A 13,678-nucleotide genomic window follows, 5' to 3' on the forward strand; every position below is an offset into this window, starting at 1 on the left:
CACCCACAGTGGAACTTCTAGCAAGTTCTGCACGCTCCCAGCCCAGACCATAATTGCTGGTGCACCGAAACAAAAAAATTGGGTGTCTTAGAACATTGAACCCATTTGACACAATGTGGGAATCCCCTAGCACAAAATTTATAAGAGGCAGAAAAGCCAATTGGAAAGGGGAAACAGTATTGTACATTATTAGTGGAAATGTAAAATGGTGCAGCCACTGTGGAAAATATAAAGTATAGAATTACCATATTACCTGGCAGTTCCACTTTTTGGCATATATACAGAAAAATTGAAATGAGGGACTTAAACAGATATTTGTACACTGATGTTCCTATCAGCGTTATTCACAGTTGCTGAAAGGTGGGAGCAACCCAAGTGCCTCTGAACAGATGAATGGAAAAACAAAATGTGGTATATACATACAAGTCAATATTATTAATATTTGGTCATTAAAAGGAATGAAGTTCTGATGCATGCTACAACATGGATGAAACTTTAAGACATCGTATTGAATGAAGTAAGCAAGGCACAAAAAGACAAATATTGTATGATCTCAGTTAGTGAAATAAGCAGAATATGTAAATCCATAAATACAGAAACTAGAATGCAGGTTATCAGGGACTGGGTGGAGTGGGGAATGGGGATTTAATGCTTAATTTGTATAGAGTTTCTGTTTGGAGTGATGGAAAAGTTTTGGCAATGGATGATGGTGATGCGGACACAACCTTATGAATGTAATTAATAGCACTGAATTGTATATTTTAAAGTGAATAAAATGAGGAATTTTAGGTTATTCGTAAGTTACCAGGAAAAATACCCAACAACATAGAGCTATAGAACACAAAGAGTGATTTTTAAGGTAAACGATGGGCTATAGTATATAGTATTTACAGTATATATAGTATATAATATAGTGCAATAATAGTCATGTTTAATCAATTGTAGCAAATGTACTTCCCTGATGCAAAATGTTAATAGGGAAACCTGTATGAAAATGAGGGACATGGGAACTATGTACTTTCTGTGTGATTTTTCTGTAAACATACTACTGCTGTAATAAAAAATGTTTGTCTTAAATCTTTCCTAAAAATGAAATAAAAGTACCTCAGTAAACACTTAAATACTTTAAAAGGCTAATTGGAGACTATCCCACACTCTTATAAATGATCCCAGAATAAAGCCATCCTGGTGCATTAGTTCGAACATCTTACAAATGGACCTGCCTTTGATTTTGTATGTAACAATTTGGAATTTTGTCTCTAAAAATTCATGCTTCTAAATCTGCTTACTATAAATTGTATAAGCAAGTACAGCATCATAGCACACAAGCAAAACTCCTGTAATTCTAAGTAAGTGAATCTGTTACATTCTTGCTCTTATCACAGCAAATTATGCAATTTTAAAATAACATGTAATCTGATAATAGTATCTTATAGTAGTTTTAATATTAAAAGTTCTTCTCCAAGTCACGAATAATGGAAATATGAAGAGTAGCTATGGATTCCAGTATTTGAAAAACCACACTAAGGATTTTCCTTCAAACTTGAACATTAATTGAAGTGCATTTTGAGATTGCAAAAATGACTGAGATGTACGGAAAGAGAAAAGATGGGGAGAGAGAGAAACTAGTACTATCTGTAAATTTTTTTTCTGTATGAATAAGGATTTTCTCAACCCTACGCAAATAAAGCACAAAAGTCGGTCAGTCGCCAAGGCTCACATCCCACTACAAACGGTAGACATATATCAGGACTTAGGGTGGGGTTTGGATTCCTAAAAGCAGGGTTCACCCCTCCCAGGCTCTGAGATTTTTGCTCAAGAGAACTACATATGGAAGTAAAGGTTGCTGAATGAAGTAAAAGCAACAATATCAAAAACATCTGGACCAACACTTAATTCTCTTCAACTTTAGGGCAGTTCTGGGGAGGTGGGGGGAACGATACTAAAATATAAGGCAAACTGCATAAGAATGGCTTCTGATTCGCGTGCCCTGGAAACTCGGGGGCTGACTGCAAAGAAACCATCAACATGCAAAAGGGTGGGGAGCTTGTCTCGCTCACTGCTCACCCACTCAGAGAAGAAGCACTGTCCCGTCACGTCCAAGTGTGTTTATCGCATTGAAATATGAGGCAAAAGACAATTGTCAGAATGAACTCCTTGCTCTAAGAGTCAGTGTCTCTGACCACTAGTGAAAAGAAAGTCTGAATTAGTAGATCAGATTCTCAACAATTAGGTTTGCAAATACTCCTTGACTGGGGCTGGTGAGGAAGGAAGATGAGAAGAAAAATAGGGGTCGGGCAGAAGGAGTCTTTTCATCCTAATGCATGACCAAAATGTCAAATTGTTGAATGCATGAAATAAAGCTCATGTTTCTTGCTGCTTTTATTTATTTTTTATTTAATTATCATCGAAATGATACATGTACAGTTAAAAATCAAATTGGTATTAAAATACTTAAAATAAAAAAACAGCATCTGCTTCTTCACCTCCCTTCACTCCAGGTTCCATTCCATGGAAACATTATTTTTAATTCTATATATATATTTTTAAACTCTTTATCATTGTAAGTTGTAAATACTTCCATTCTTCTAAATACTTGCAGATATTGATATTTCTTGATGTACGCATTTTAAATATTACCTATTAACTTTTTTTCTGGGAAGGATGGGGTTTAGCTCACTTATCCTAGTCACTTTTCATACACACACACACACACACATATACACACACAGACTTGCCATCTACCACTAGCAAAAATATAAGACTAATTCAATTTTGGGTTGAACCAACACTCTGTATGATGGCTTTCAGCAGAGCAATAATGCATTTCATAATTGAGTTTCCCTTCTACAACATATTTTTCTCCCTCACCTAATGATAGTCTTTTAAAAATTATTTAATTTGTATGTACTTACCCCAATTCACTCCCAAACTCTCAGACCATATTTCTCCTCTAAATAAGAAAATCGACTTGGCTTTTTGTCTTAACGGCATGTGTACTAAGAATGCTCCCTCCTGCTGCTCTTATCCATGCTGCTTAGTTCTCGGCTGCCTAAGAATTCCTTCTTCTCTCTGTTTTCCAATCTTCTGTCAACCTGGACACATGTCTTTCATATTCTTGGATTGTTCTTCTTTCAACGATCATTAATCCCTGATTATATTGAGGCATAGTTCATCTCAAAATGGAATTTAATGTTGAAAATCACTATTTCTTAGATGTTTTAAGGCATTTTTTCAACTTCTGATGTCATTTTGGAGAAATCTCAAATCACTTTGATTTCAAGTTTTTGGAAATCAGCCTCTTTGCTTCCTGCTCTGTCTTTCCTTGCAAATGTCTAGGATCTCCTCGTTATGTATAGTGCCCTGGAAATTCAAGTTAATATGAATTTTGTCATTGTGTGGATCAGCATTATCATTTAATCTGCTGGGCACTTAGGGGCCCTTCCAACCTGGAAATTCTATGTTAATACTGTTGGAGTAGATTTTCTATTATTTCTTCAAGAAATTACCTCTATTTTTACTGAACTCTTCTTTTTTTTTCTTCTTTATTTTCTTTTAAATGTTACATTTAAAAAAATGAGGTCCCCATATACCCCCACTCCCCACATCAACAACCTCTTCCATTATTGTGGCACATCCACTGCACCTGGTGAATACGTGTTGGCTCTCTTGGAATGATTCCCAAATTTTTTTTTCATTCTCCTGTTTTCTAGCCTTTTGATTTTTGCTCTACTTTCTAGAAGATTTTCACAACTTAATTTTTAAGTAATCACTATTATGGAATTTTTAAATTTCATATAATTCTATCAAAATCTAAGAGTTCTTTACATTTCTCTAGTTGCATCTACTTCTTTGTTTATTGAATACATTCTCTGATCTTACTTTACAAATCCATTTTTATCTTTACTGATATTGCGTGGGTTATCTCATTCCTTCAAGTTCTTTCATTTAAAGTTCAATTGTTTTGGTCTCAGGTTTATAGTTTAGAAATTTTTCTCGAGTGTATTGTAATCCTTGTCCACAAGTTCAGATTTAAAAGTAGAACACTAAAATATTCTTATAGTTTCCTTCAATAATGTTCTAAGTCTGTTAACAGGTAAGAGACACCATGCAATTAACAGGCAAGGGCCTGGCTATCTTATTAGAAGTCTTCCCAATAACAATACATATGTTTCTCTTCTCATGGATCAGTAATTTCTCCAGTGATCATCATTTCAATCACATTTCCTTATTAAACAGCGTTTGCTTGAGCAAAAAACTGGGTACCTTTACCTGGTTGAGTTGACACATTAGCCTAATCACCAAAGTGGTTTTCTTTTAGACAGTGTAAAACTGGGTCTGATATTTTTATTTAACCTGACAATTTCACTCTCTTTTAAGTGAGGTTGTAGATCATTTACATTGTATTTAATTTATTTTTTAATGTGTTCGGGTAAAAATATACCGTTTTTTAAATGTGGTTATCCTGTTTTTGTTTTTATTTTCCCTCATTTTTTCCTGCTTTTGGATTAGTAGAATACATTTTTTATTCCATTTTACCCCCTAAATCGCCTCATCATTGATAATTCTTCATAATTTACTTAGAGATTACATAAGGCCTTGCAATGTAAATATTTAATTAACCATAATATTTCTTCAAATAATGAATATAATGTATAGAGGAGGTTTGACAAGTTCAGCCTACAGATTATATATGTTCCAGGCAATAAAAATGGATTTTTATAGATAAGAATTTGAAATCAACTTGAAGATAGGGAACACAGATTTTGAACCCCAAATAGGCAGATTATCCTACCCCACAGTTTCCATTTTTCTCATTAATAGACCTGCACTACAAAAAAAACTATTATAGTATTTGAAATTCTTTGATTAAGAATGTGTGGACATTACTCTTCTCTTATTTTATATAACTATGTACATAATAGTTTTGTTTGTGCCCCTTAGCACCTAGTGAATTCTAGGCAGAAAAGCCTGTAAGTGACTCATTCTGTCTGGAATTTAGGGTTTCCCTATTCTTACTAGTCCACAGTTGCCATTAGCTATTCTTTACATTTTTTCTGAATTCTTCTTCCTGCTTGTATGGTGGCCCTGTACTCTTCTCTCTTCCAGGGTAGAGCTAGTGTTCATGTCTCATCTTACCTTTGGGCCCATGTCTGTCCTTAGATTTCAGACTTCTTGATATTCCTGACACATGATTTCTCTGATGGGCTCACAAAAATTTAAAATTCTGAGAATTATTTTTGAGTCTTTTATCTTGGTATTAGGGAGGAAAATAGGCCTGTTTCAGCTTTCTGCATCCTATGTAGAAACCAGAAACTTTATTTTTAACTTTTTGAAACTGGCCTTTGGCAGAACTAAAAAATGAATTGCTTTTAATAAAATACAACTTTTTGTTCTAATCATTAAGTTTTACTGTTGTGCATGGCATCATTTAAAAAATACAAGGGGAGAGAATGATTTATGTTACTAGAATAGATACTTATTATGTGATAACTTATTTTTAACTAAGGTACATTAGAGATACCTGAAGACGTTTAAAAATTAATATAGATAGGGTAGTGTCACTCATGTTTAGGCCATGCACATTCAGGTCCAGTGTTCAGTATTCATTACATTTTTAAGTATTTTATTTTCCCTGAAATATTGTCACCCTAGAAAGTATCCACATATCAATTTAGGGAAAGAAGATGTCCTCAAGTATGGGAATACTTCAGAGATATTGCAGATTCAGTTCCAGACTATGGCAAATAAAGCAAGTTACTATTTTTTTTGGTTTACCAGTGCATATAAGCTTTATGTTTACACTATAGAGTAATTTATTACAGGTGCAATATCACAATGTCTTAAAAAACAAACAAACATAGAATCATCTGGAAGAAAATTGTAAATGGATCTAACTTTCATGCATTGAGGAATTAGTTTATCATATATTGCAAGATAAGGCCCACCAATGAGGTGCCAATTTCTAGGGGTTGTCTGCCCTATTTATAGTGTCTAGATGTCTCTAGAACCCTCAGGAGCACCCCTGCTTGAGATACTGTTTACTGTGGCAGTCGGGGAGGTCCTGAGATTTGCATAAGCATAACCTCTGGAATGAACTCCCAACTCATCTCAAAATCTTTTAGCCATAAAATCTCATTTGTATTTGATATTCCACCCTTTTGGTCTAGGTCTTTTTCCAAATGCTTGGCTAGTTGGTGCTTGATCATAATCCCTTGCTGCCAGAGAGGCTTATCCCTGGGAGCTATGTCCCATGCTGTGCAGAAGGTAGTGAGTTTATGCTGAGTTTGGCTTAGAGAGAGGCCACATTTGGGCAACAAATAGTCTTTCAGGAGGAAACTTTCAGGTAATATATATTACTACGATAAGTTTCAGTTTCACAAGTACAAGGTTCATAAGCACAAGTAACAATATCAAGGGCCTGGTGTATTGGTCTGTCCTCTTTCACTAGGTACTGTCCATGTACTCTAGAGATTCTTGCCACTACATTTGCCAATGTAGCAGGGTTTCCCAGGGTGGGACTTCAATATTCTGTTGATTACTGTATAGGTTTCCACCCAGTAAGATAGCACCCCATGACCACATGAACACATATATTTCATAGAAGCATGTCCCATGTGATTCCCTCCCCACACATCCCCAAACCACTGACATCTTCTTCTGCCACTGCTACAACCCTTCTGCAATCCAAAACCTCTCCAAAAACAAAGCCAAGAAAAAGTAAAATAAAAAATAAACAGAAAATATTTTTGCATTGTGCCTTGTATCACCATAAGATCTGTTATATTTTATGTATATTGACTATTTCTTCTGTATGATCCCCCAGTGTCTTGTTTTTCACTTATTTTCCAAGAAGTCCCTTTTATTTGAACCTATAATTAGTCTTACACCCATTAAATATATGTCCCAGAGATTTAAAACTTCTGATGTGCATATGCTGGTTGAACCCTGAATCTTAGCAGAGTTGCAGCTATCACCTACTCTCCAGTTCATTGGACTCACCCAGGACAACTAACAAATGGTTGATGATGGACAACACCCATTCTAAAGCACAGAGAATATCTACAACTATAAGCAAGACAGTTCTATTCATCTGTCCCTCTCAACTGGAAGCAGAGTGGGCATCACCATCCCCAAACCCTCAAGACTGAGGAATGAACAATCATAAGGGGGAATCCCACTATGGACTAAAATAAGCATTATTATTCTAGCAATGGAAGAACTTGTAACACTGATATAAAGACAGTGGTCACCAGAGGTTCTGAAGGCAGGAAGAGGGAATTGTGGTATAACATGGGGCACTTTGGGGGAATTGGAACTGTTCTGCATGATATTGCAGTGATGGTTACAAGCCAGTGTACATTTTGTCAAAACCTATAAAATTGCGTGGTGCAAAGTATAAACCATAATGTAAACTAAAAATCAGGCTTAGTAACAATGCTTTAATATGTGTTCATCAATTGTAACAAATGTACCACACTAATGAAAGATGTTGTTAATGAGGGAAAGTGTGTGAGGGGCAAGGGATGAGGTATATTGGAATCCCCTGTATTTCCAGCATAACATTTACATAATCTACAATTTCCTTAAATATAAAGAAAAAAACAACTAAAAAACACGTGCATACTTTAATTTACAAGTGCTTTATTACTAAAAAATGCTAACCATCCTCTAAGCCTCCAGGGAGTTGTGATCTTTTTGCTTGTGGGAGGTCTTGTCTTAATGTTAATGGCTGCTGAATGATCAGGGTGATTGCTAAAGGTTGGGGTGGCTGTGGCAATTTATTACAACAAGACAACAATGAAGTTTGAAGCATCAATTAACTTTTTCTTTCATGAAATATTTCTGTGTAGCATGTGACACTATTTAATAGCATTTTACTCACAAAAGAACTTGCTTCAAAACTGGAGTCAATCCTCTCAAACCCTGCCACTGCTTTATCTACTAAGTTTACATAATAATAATATTCTTCATTGTCATTTCAACAATTTCAACAATTCACAGAATCTTTAACAAGAGTAGATTACATCTGAAGAAACCACTTTCTTTGCTCATCCATAAGAAACAGTTCCTCATCCGTTAAAGTTTTTTCATGACATTACAGCAGTTCAGTCACATCTTCATGCTCAACTTCTGGTTCTAGTTCTTCTGTGATTTCCACCACATCTGAAGTTAGTACCCCCACTGAAGTCTTGAATCCCTCAAAGTTACCCATAAGGTTTGCAATCAACTTCTTTCAAACTCCTGTGACTGTTGCTATTTTGACCTCCTCCCATTAATGATGAATATTATTAATCCCATCTAGAATGGTGAACACTTTCTAGAAGGTTTTCAATTTACGTTGCCCAGATCCATCAGAGGAATCAGTACTGATGGCAGCTATAGCCTGAAGAAGACTCTTCCTTTCACTTGAATGCTTAGAGGTCACTGTAGATTTGGTAATTGGTCTAATTTCAATATTGTGTCACAGGGAATAGGGGGGCTTGAAGAGAGAGAGACAGAGAACCACCAGTTGGTGGAGCAGTCAGCACACACACATTTACTGTTAAACTCATCATCATATATAGGCATGGTTCATGGCTGCCATCCCAAAACAATTAGAATCTTTAGAATTGCTCGACACAGGGCTGCCTCAAACCTGTAATTTGTAGGAAAAACAAAATCTGTGAAGCACTATAAAGTGAAAAGCATTAACTTGATGAATGCCTGAATATACACATGTGAATGTGATGTAGGGTCCTTCCTCAAAGGGGCTTGGCTTGCCCTTGAATCAATGGGCTCTGAGCCATGAATAGGCTGGGATTGAAGAAATGGGAGAAAGCTTTTCTTTGTGGTAACAGTTCAGGATTCAAGTTACCTAAACTGGAATACTTCCTGTAATATAGATCAAGTAACCTTTTAATAATTGGCTTATATATTTCATTACAGTGATCAATTAATCAAAACTGCAGATCTCAGTGAACAAAAGCATTCTTCTCACTTTTCCTACTATCCATTTATTTTACACTTTCCCCCTCCCATGGCTTGCTCATCTGTTTCCTTGTTGACTGCTCATTGTTTGCGCTCACTCTCTTTGCTTGTTATTGGGTTGTTGCCTTTGTTTTTGCTTTAGGAGGTACTGGGAACCAAACCTGGGACCTACTATGTGGAAGGCGGGCACTCAAATGCTTGAGCCACATTGTCTCTACAATAGTACACTTTTTATATCATAAATAGGTATATATAAAAGTAATGTATGTAATATACACATATATGTGTTATACCAGAAATTTTCAGGTCATACACAGCATATTTCAAGGCTAAATTAAGACTATTAAGGACTTAATGACCCAGGAATTAAATTATGCTAGTGCACATACCTAGAAAAGCATATATATTGCTAAACAAGAAGCAACAATTTTTGAAACATTTCTTTGCTGGGGAGATTCTGATATTAGAAAGAAAGACTGGTGTAAAAGAGCAATAGAAAATAGCAATAACAAAACAAAATAACAAATAATGATTTATTTTACTTTTTGTTTAAATTCTATTTTACATATTCTCCCTTTTGGTCCTTCTCTTATACAGAATCAATTGATAAGGAACACATAATCAAAAACAGCAAAGTTAGCCAAAGAACGAATTTTTTTTTATTGACTTTGTAATAATATTACATTAAAAATATATATGTGAGGTCCCATTCAACCCCACCCCCCCACCCCCCTTCTCCCCCCCCAACAACACTCGTTCCCATCATCATGACACATCCATTGGATTTGGTAAGTACATCTTTGGGCACCTCTGCACCTCATAGACAATGGTCCACATCATGGCCCATACTCTCCTCCATTCCATCCAGTGGGCCCTGTGAGGATCCACGATGTCCGGTGATCACCCCCGAGGCACCATCCAGGGCAGCTCCACGTCCCAAATACGCCCCCACCTCTCATCTCTTCCTGCCCTTCCCCATACCCATCGTCCACCATGTCCACTTTTCCCAATCCAATGCCACCTCTTCTATGTGGACATTGGATTGGTTGTGTCCATTGCACCTCTATGTCAAGAGGAGGCTCAGATTCCACATGGATGCTGGCTGCCATCCTCCCATTTTCAGTTGTAATCACTCTAGGCTCCATGGTGTGGTGATTGTCCTTCTTCAACTCCATCTTAGCTGAGTGTGGTGAGTTCAATAAATCAGATTGTAGGTGCTAGAGTCTGTTGAGGCTCAGGACCTGGCTATCACATTATCAGTCCAGAGATTCAAATCCCCTAACTATATCTTAAACCCCAACGTTAACTGCACCTCCAGCAGATTAGTATGAAAGTCTTATGAAGGGAGATCCCATCTGAGTCCAGATTCATCACACATAAACACCATTTCCAGAGAGGGGCCATCTGCCCTGGTAGTAAACCCCATCGGCCATGACCATAACTCTCATGGGTCTCTTTAGCCTTCATAGGAACCAATATCTGGGGGTTGTATCTGCTTTATCTGTCTCTCTGACTCTGCTCAGTTGTGCATGAGGGCAATCCTTCTGCCAGCCTCCAGACTCTTTTTTAGAAACTCGTAGCCATATAAACTCATTTCTCCTTTCCATTTCCCCCTTACTTTAGGTCAAACAGCATTTTAAAGTCATGTTGTTTTATGTAGACATGGATATTCTGCTGATCCGCATTGAACCTTCCATATAAGGTCCTTTTCCAGTTGCATCATCAGTTGGTATTTGATAGTGGTCCCTCGTTGCCAGGGAGGCTCATCCCCGGGTGTCATGTCCCACGCTGGAGGGAAGGCATTGCATTTACATGCTGAGTTTGGCTTCGAGACTGGCCACATTTGAGTAACATGAAGGCTGACAGGAGGAAATTCCCAGGCACAATGTTGCTCTAGGCCTTGTTCTTATTTTAGGTTTATCAGCTCACAAGCATAGTCATTAGCATCAGGGGCTCACTGTTGAACCCTCACTCCCTCCCGGTCCCCGCCGCTGTACCTGGGAGACTATCGCTGCTCCCCTAGGGACCACGACAGAGCACCTCTTTTAATGTTAGCAATAAAAATAACAGAGTATAAAAAGTCGAGTGAATTTTAGGAGAAAATGATGACCAAGTTATTAAAAACATGGAAATAAAATGTGTTTGTAATTTTGCAAGACTTATGAATGCATTATAGATACTTTTTATTAGTTTTGTTCTTTTTAATGCCTTATTTCCATAGGAACCTGTGGATCATGATGCATATGGCCCTTCAGAAATTTCAAAAACATCCCTGTAGAAAAATTAAAACTCTTGTAATATTTATAAGTCTCAGTACACTAAAATGTGTTACAGCAAACTATCATAGTTTAAAATGACATTTAGCATATTATTTATAAATATTTAGTATTTATTTAAAGTAAAGTATCCTCAGGAAAAACTGTTCAAGCATGAGTATTTGGCACCTAATTTTATATTATGTTTCATGACCTGAACTTGCTATATAGTATGACCAATCACATAATTATAATACCTATAAAAATTGCTTTTCCAGTGCATTATTCTTCTGAAGATGTCCACTTAGAACTTGGAGAAAGATCACCTGAGATTCATGCTAGCTGTATATCCTTTTTGAGTCTCAGTTTCTTTTATATGTGAAATAAGGTGATGTTATAGAAATTCTATATTTTGCCACCCACTTAATCTATCAATATGGATAAACTATTAAACTCTCCCAAGTTGGTTACTTTATTAGTAAACTAATATATGGGCAAACATTCCAGTCTGTTTTGTAAATTTAGTTGTTTCCTTACAGATGGTAGAAAGGATTTCCTTAGATGTACACCTATCAACTCTAGTACTAATTATAGGTTCAAATAGAAGGATCAGAAGAGTCATGTGGAGGGAAACCGCACCTAGTCCAACTCTGTCACTCTGGGAGCATAAATTCCAAAGTAGGCCCAATGGCAAGGTGCCAAACTCCTGAGATATCTGCCCTGACTATAGGGTCTGGATGTCTCCAGAGCTCTCAAGATCCGTTCTATTTGAGGGGTATTTGCTTTGACAGTCAAAGAGATCCTGCTGAGATGTGCATAAGCTTAACCTCTGGAATGACCTCCTGATTCACTTTGAAAATCTTCTTCAGGCTGTCCTTGTACCAGCTGAGCCCTGAATCTCAACGGAGTTGCAATAAGTACTGTCCATTTATGTAATCTAAGTATCTTAAAATTTTTAAAAAAATATTTAAACAAAAATAATTTATTTTACTCAGGTGATAGATAGCATTGTCATTTTCTGACGAAACCACAAATATAGTAAAGTATAAAAAATTCTGACACTAGATAAATGAATCCAAATAAATGGCTATATCAACAAGAAGTGCTCAGAATATTTTTTAGCCATAGTTTGATCCTTTCCTGATTTTAATTCATTGACTATGTCATGCGGCTACCACGTCCCAACTCTAAAATAGGAACTTAAATTGTAGTACCTAATATCATACAGAAAATGTTGAGGATATAGTAATAGATTTAAAAAATGAAAATAAATGGGTAGAAATATTATTTTTTATATTTTATAGAAACAACTTACTGTCCATTATAAGTGAATTATTAAAATATTATTGTATAGATATATATCAAAACATCCTGTTGCCAATAAAACAATAATTTCAAAACACATTGAATGACATGAGAAATTCCTTATTAAACTTTAAAAGCAAGACACAATGTTGTTTATATAATACATGAATTCAATCTTGACTAGAAATGCACAGAAAAAAGGCTAGAGGAAAATACCACAAAATGCTATCAATGAAATAGTAACAATGGTTGTGTTTAAGTTATGAGGTCATTTGTTTTTCTTTACTGTTATTCTACTTGCTATATATGCTATAAGAAATGCATACTGATCTTGTAATAGAAAAATAAATAAATATGGGAGAAAATTGAAAAGAGATGCCCACTTTAATTTGTGCTTGTCTATCTTGACCTTTTCTTCCTGTTGATTAAAATTCATACCTTTGGCTTACATAAAAATTAGTAATAATTATATATTTTTAAATTTTACATATTGTAAAACTTTCTTTAAATAATGTGTTCTTTTCTCACCCTTTTAGGTAAGACAATTAAAATTTTTCTTAACATATTTCCCCAGGAAAATATTATAGATCAGGAAAAGGAACTTTGGTAACTTTACAGACAACACAGAATTCATTCTCCAAAGCAATGCAGCAGCAGAAGGTAGCTGGCTGAGCACAGAAGCTTTTTTTTTTTTTAAGTACACACTGCCCTAAGTACAAAATCCCTAATTCCATCCTTTTCTGAGAAAGGCAATGTGATAATATCATTCATTGTAAAGTGGCAACTAGTCAACTAGTGAAGTCCTGGAATATACACTAAGGCTGAAAATGAACGTGAAAGAAGAGAAGAAACTATAATATATGACGTGCCTACTATGAGTTAAGTATAATGCTAGCCTTTTATTTTTGTCATCTACTTTAATTAGCAGCATAAACTAGTGGCTAGGCATTATTATTGCCATTATGTATATTGCAAAATTGAGATTCAGCATCTTTATTCCAAGAACTGGAGCCAAACCTTGATTCCAGACTTAAATAACTTCAAAGTCCATAGTTGATATTCACTGCATACCATGCACCCTAAAGATGTGTGATTTCTGATACTAGTAGGTGACTATTTATAAAGGATGTGAGTAGAAAAATCTTTGA

The sequence above is a fragment of the Dasypus novemcinctus genome, chromosome 1, assembly GCF_030445035.2.
Source record: "Dasypus novemcinctus isolate mDasNov1 chromosome 1, mDasNov1.1.hap2, whole genome shotgun sequence".
Lineage (NCBI taxonomy): Eukaryota > Metazoa > Chordata > Mammalia > Cingulata > Dasypodidae > Dasypus > Dasypus novemcinctus.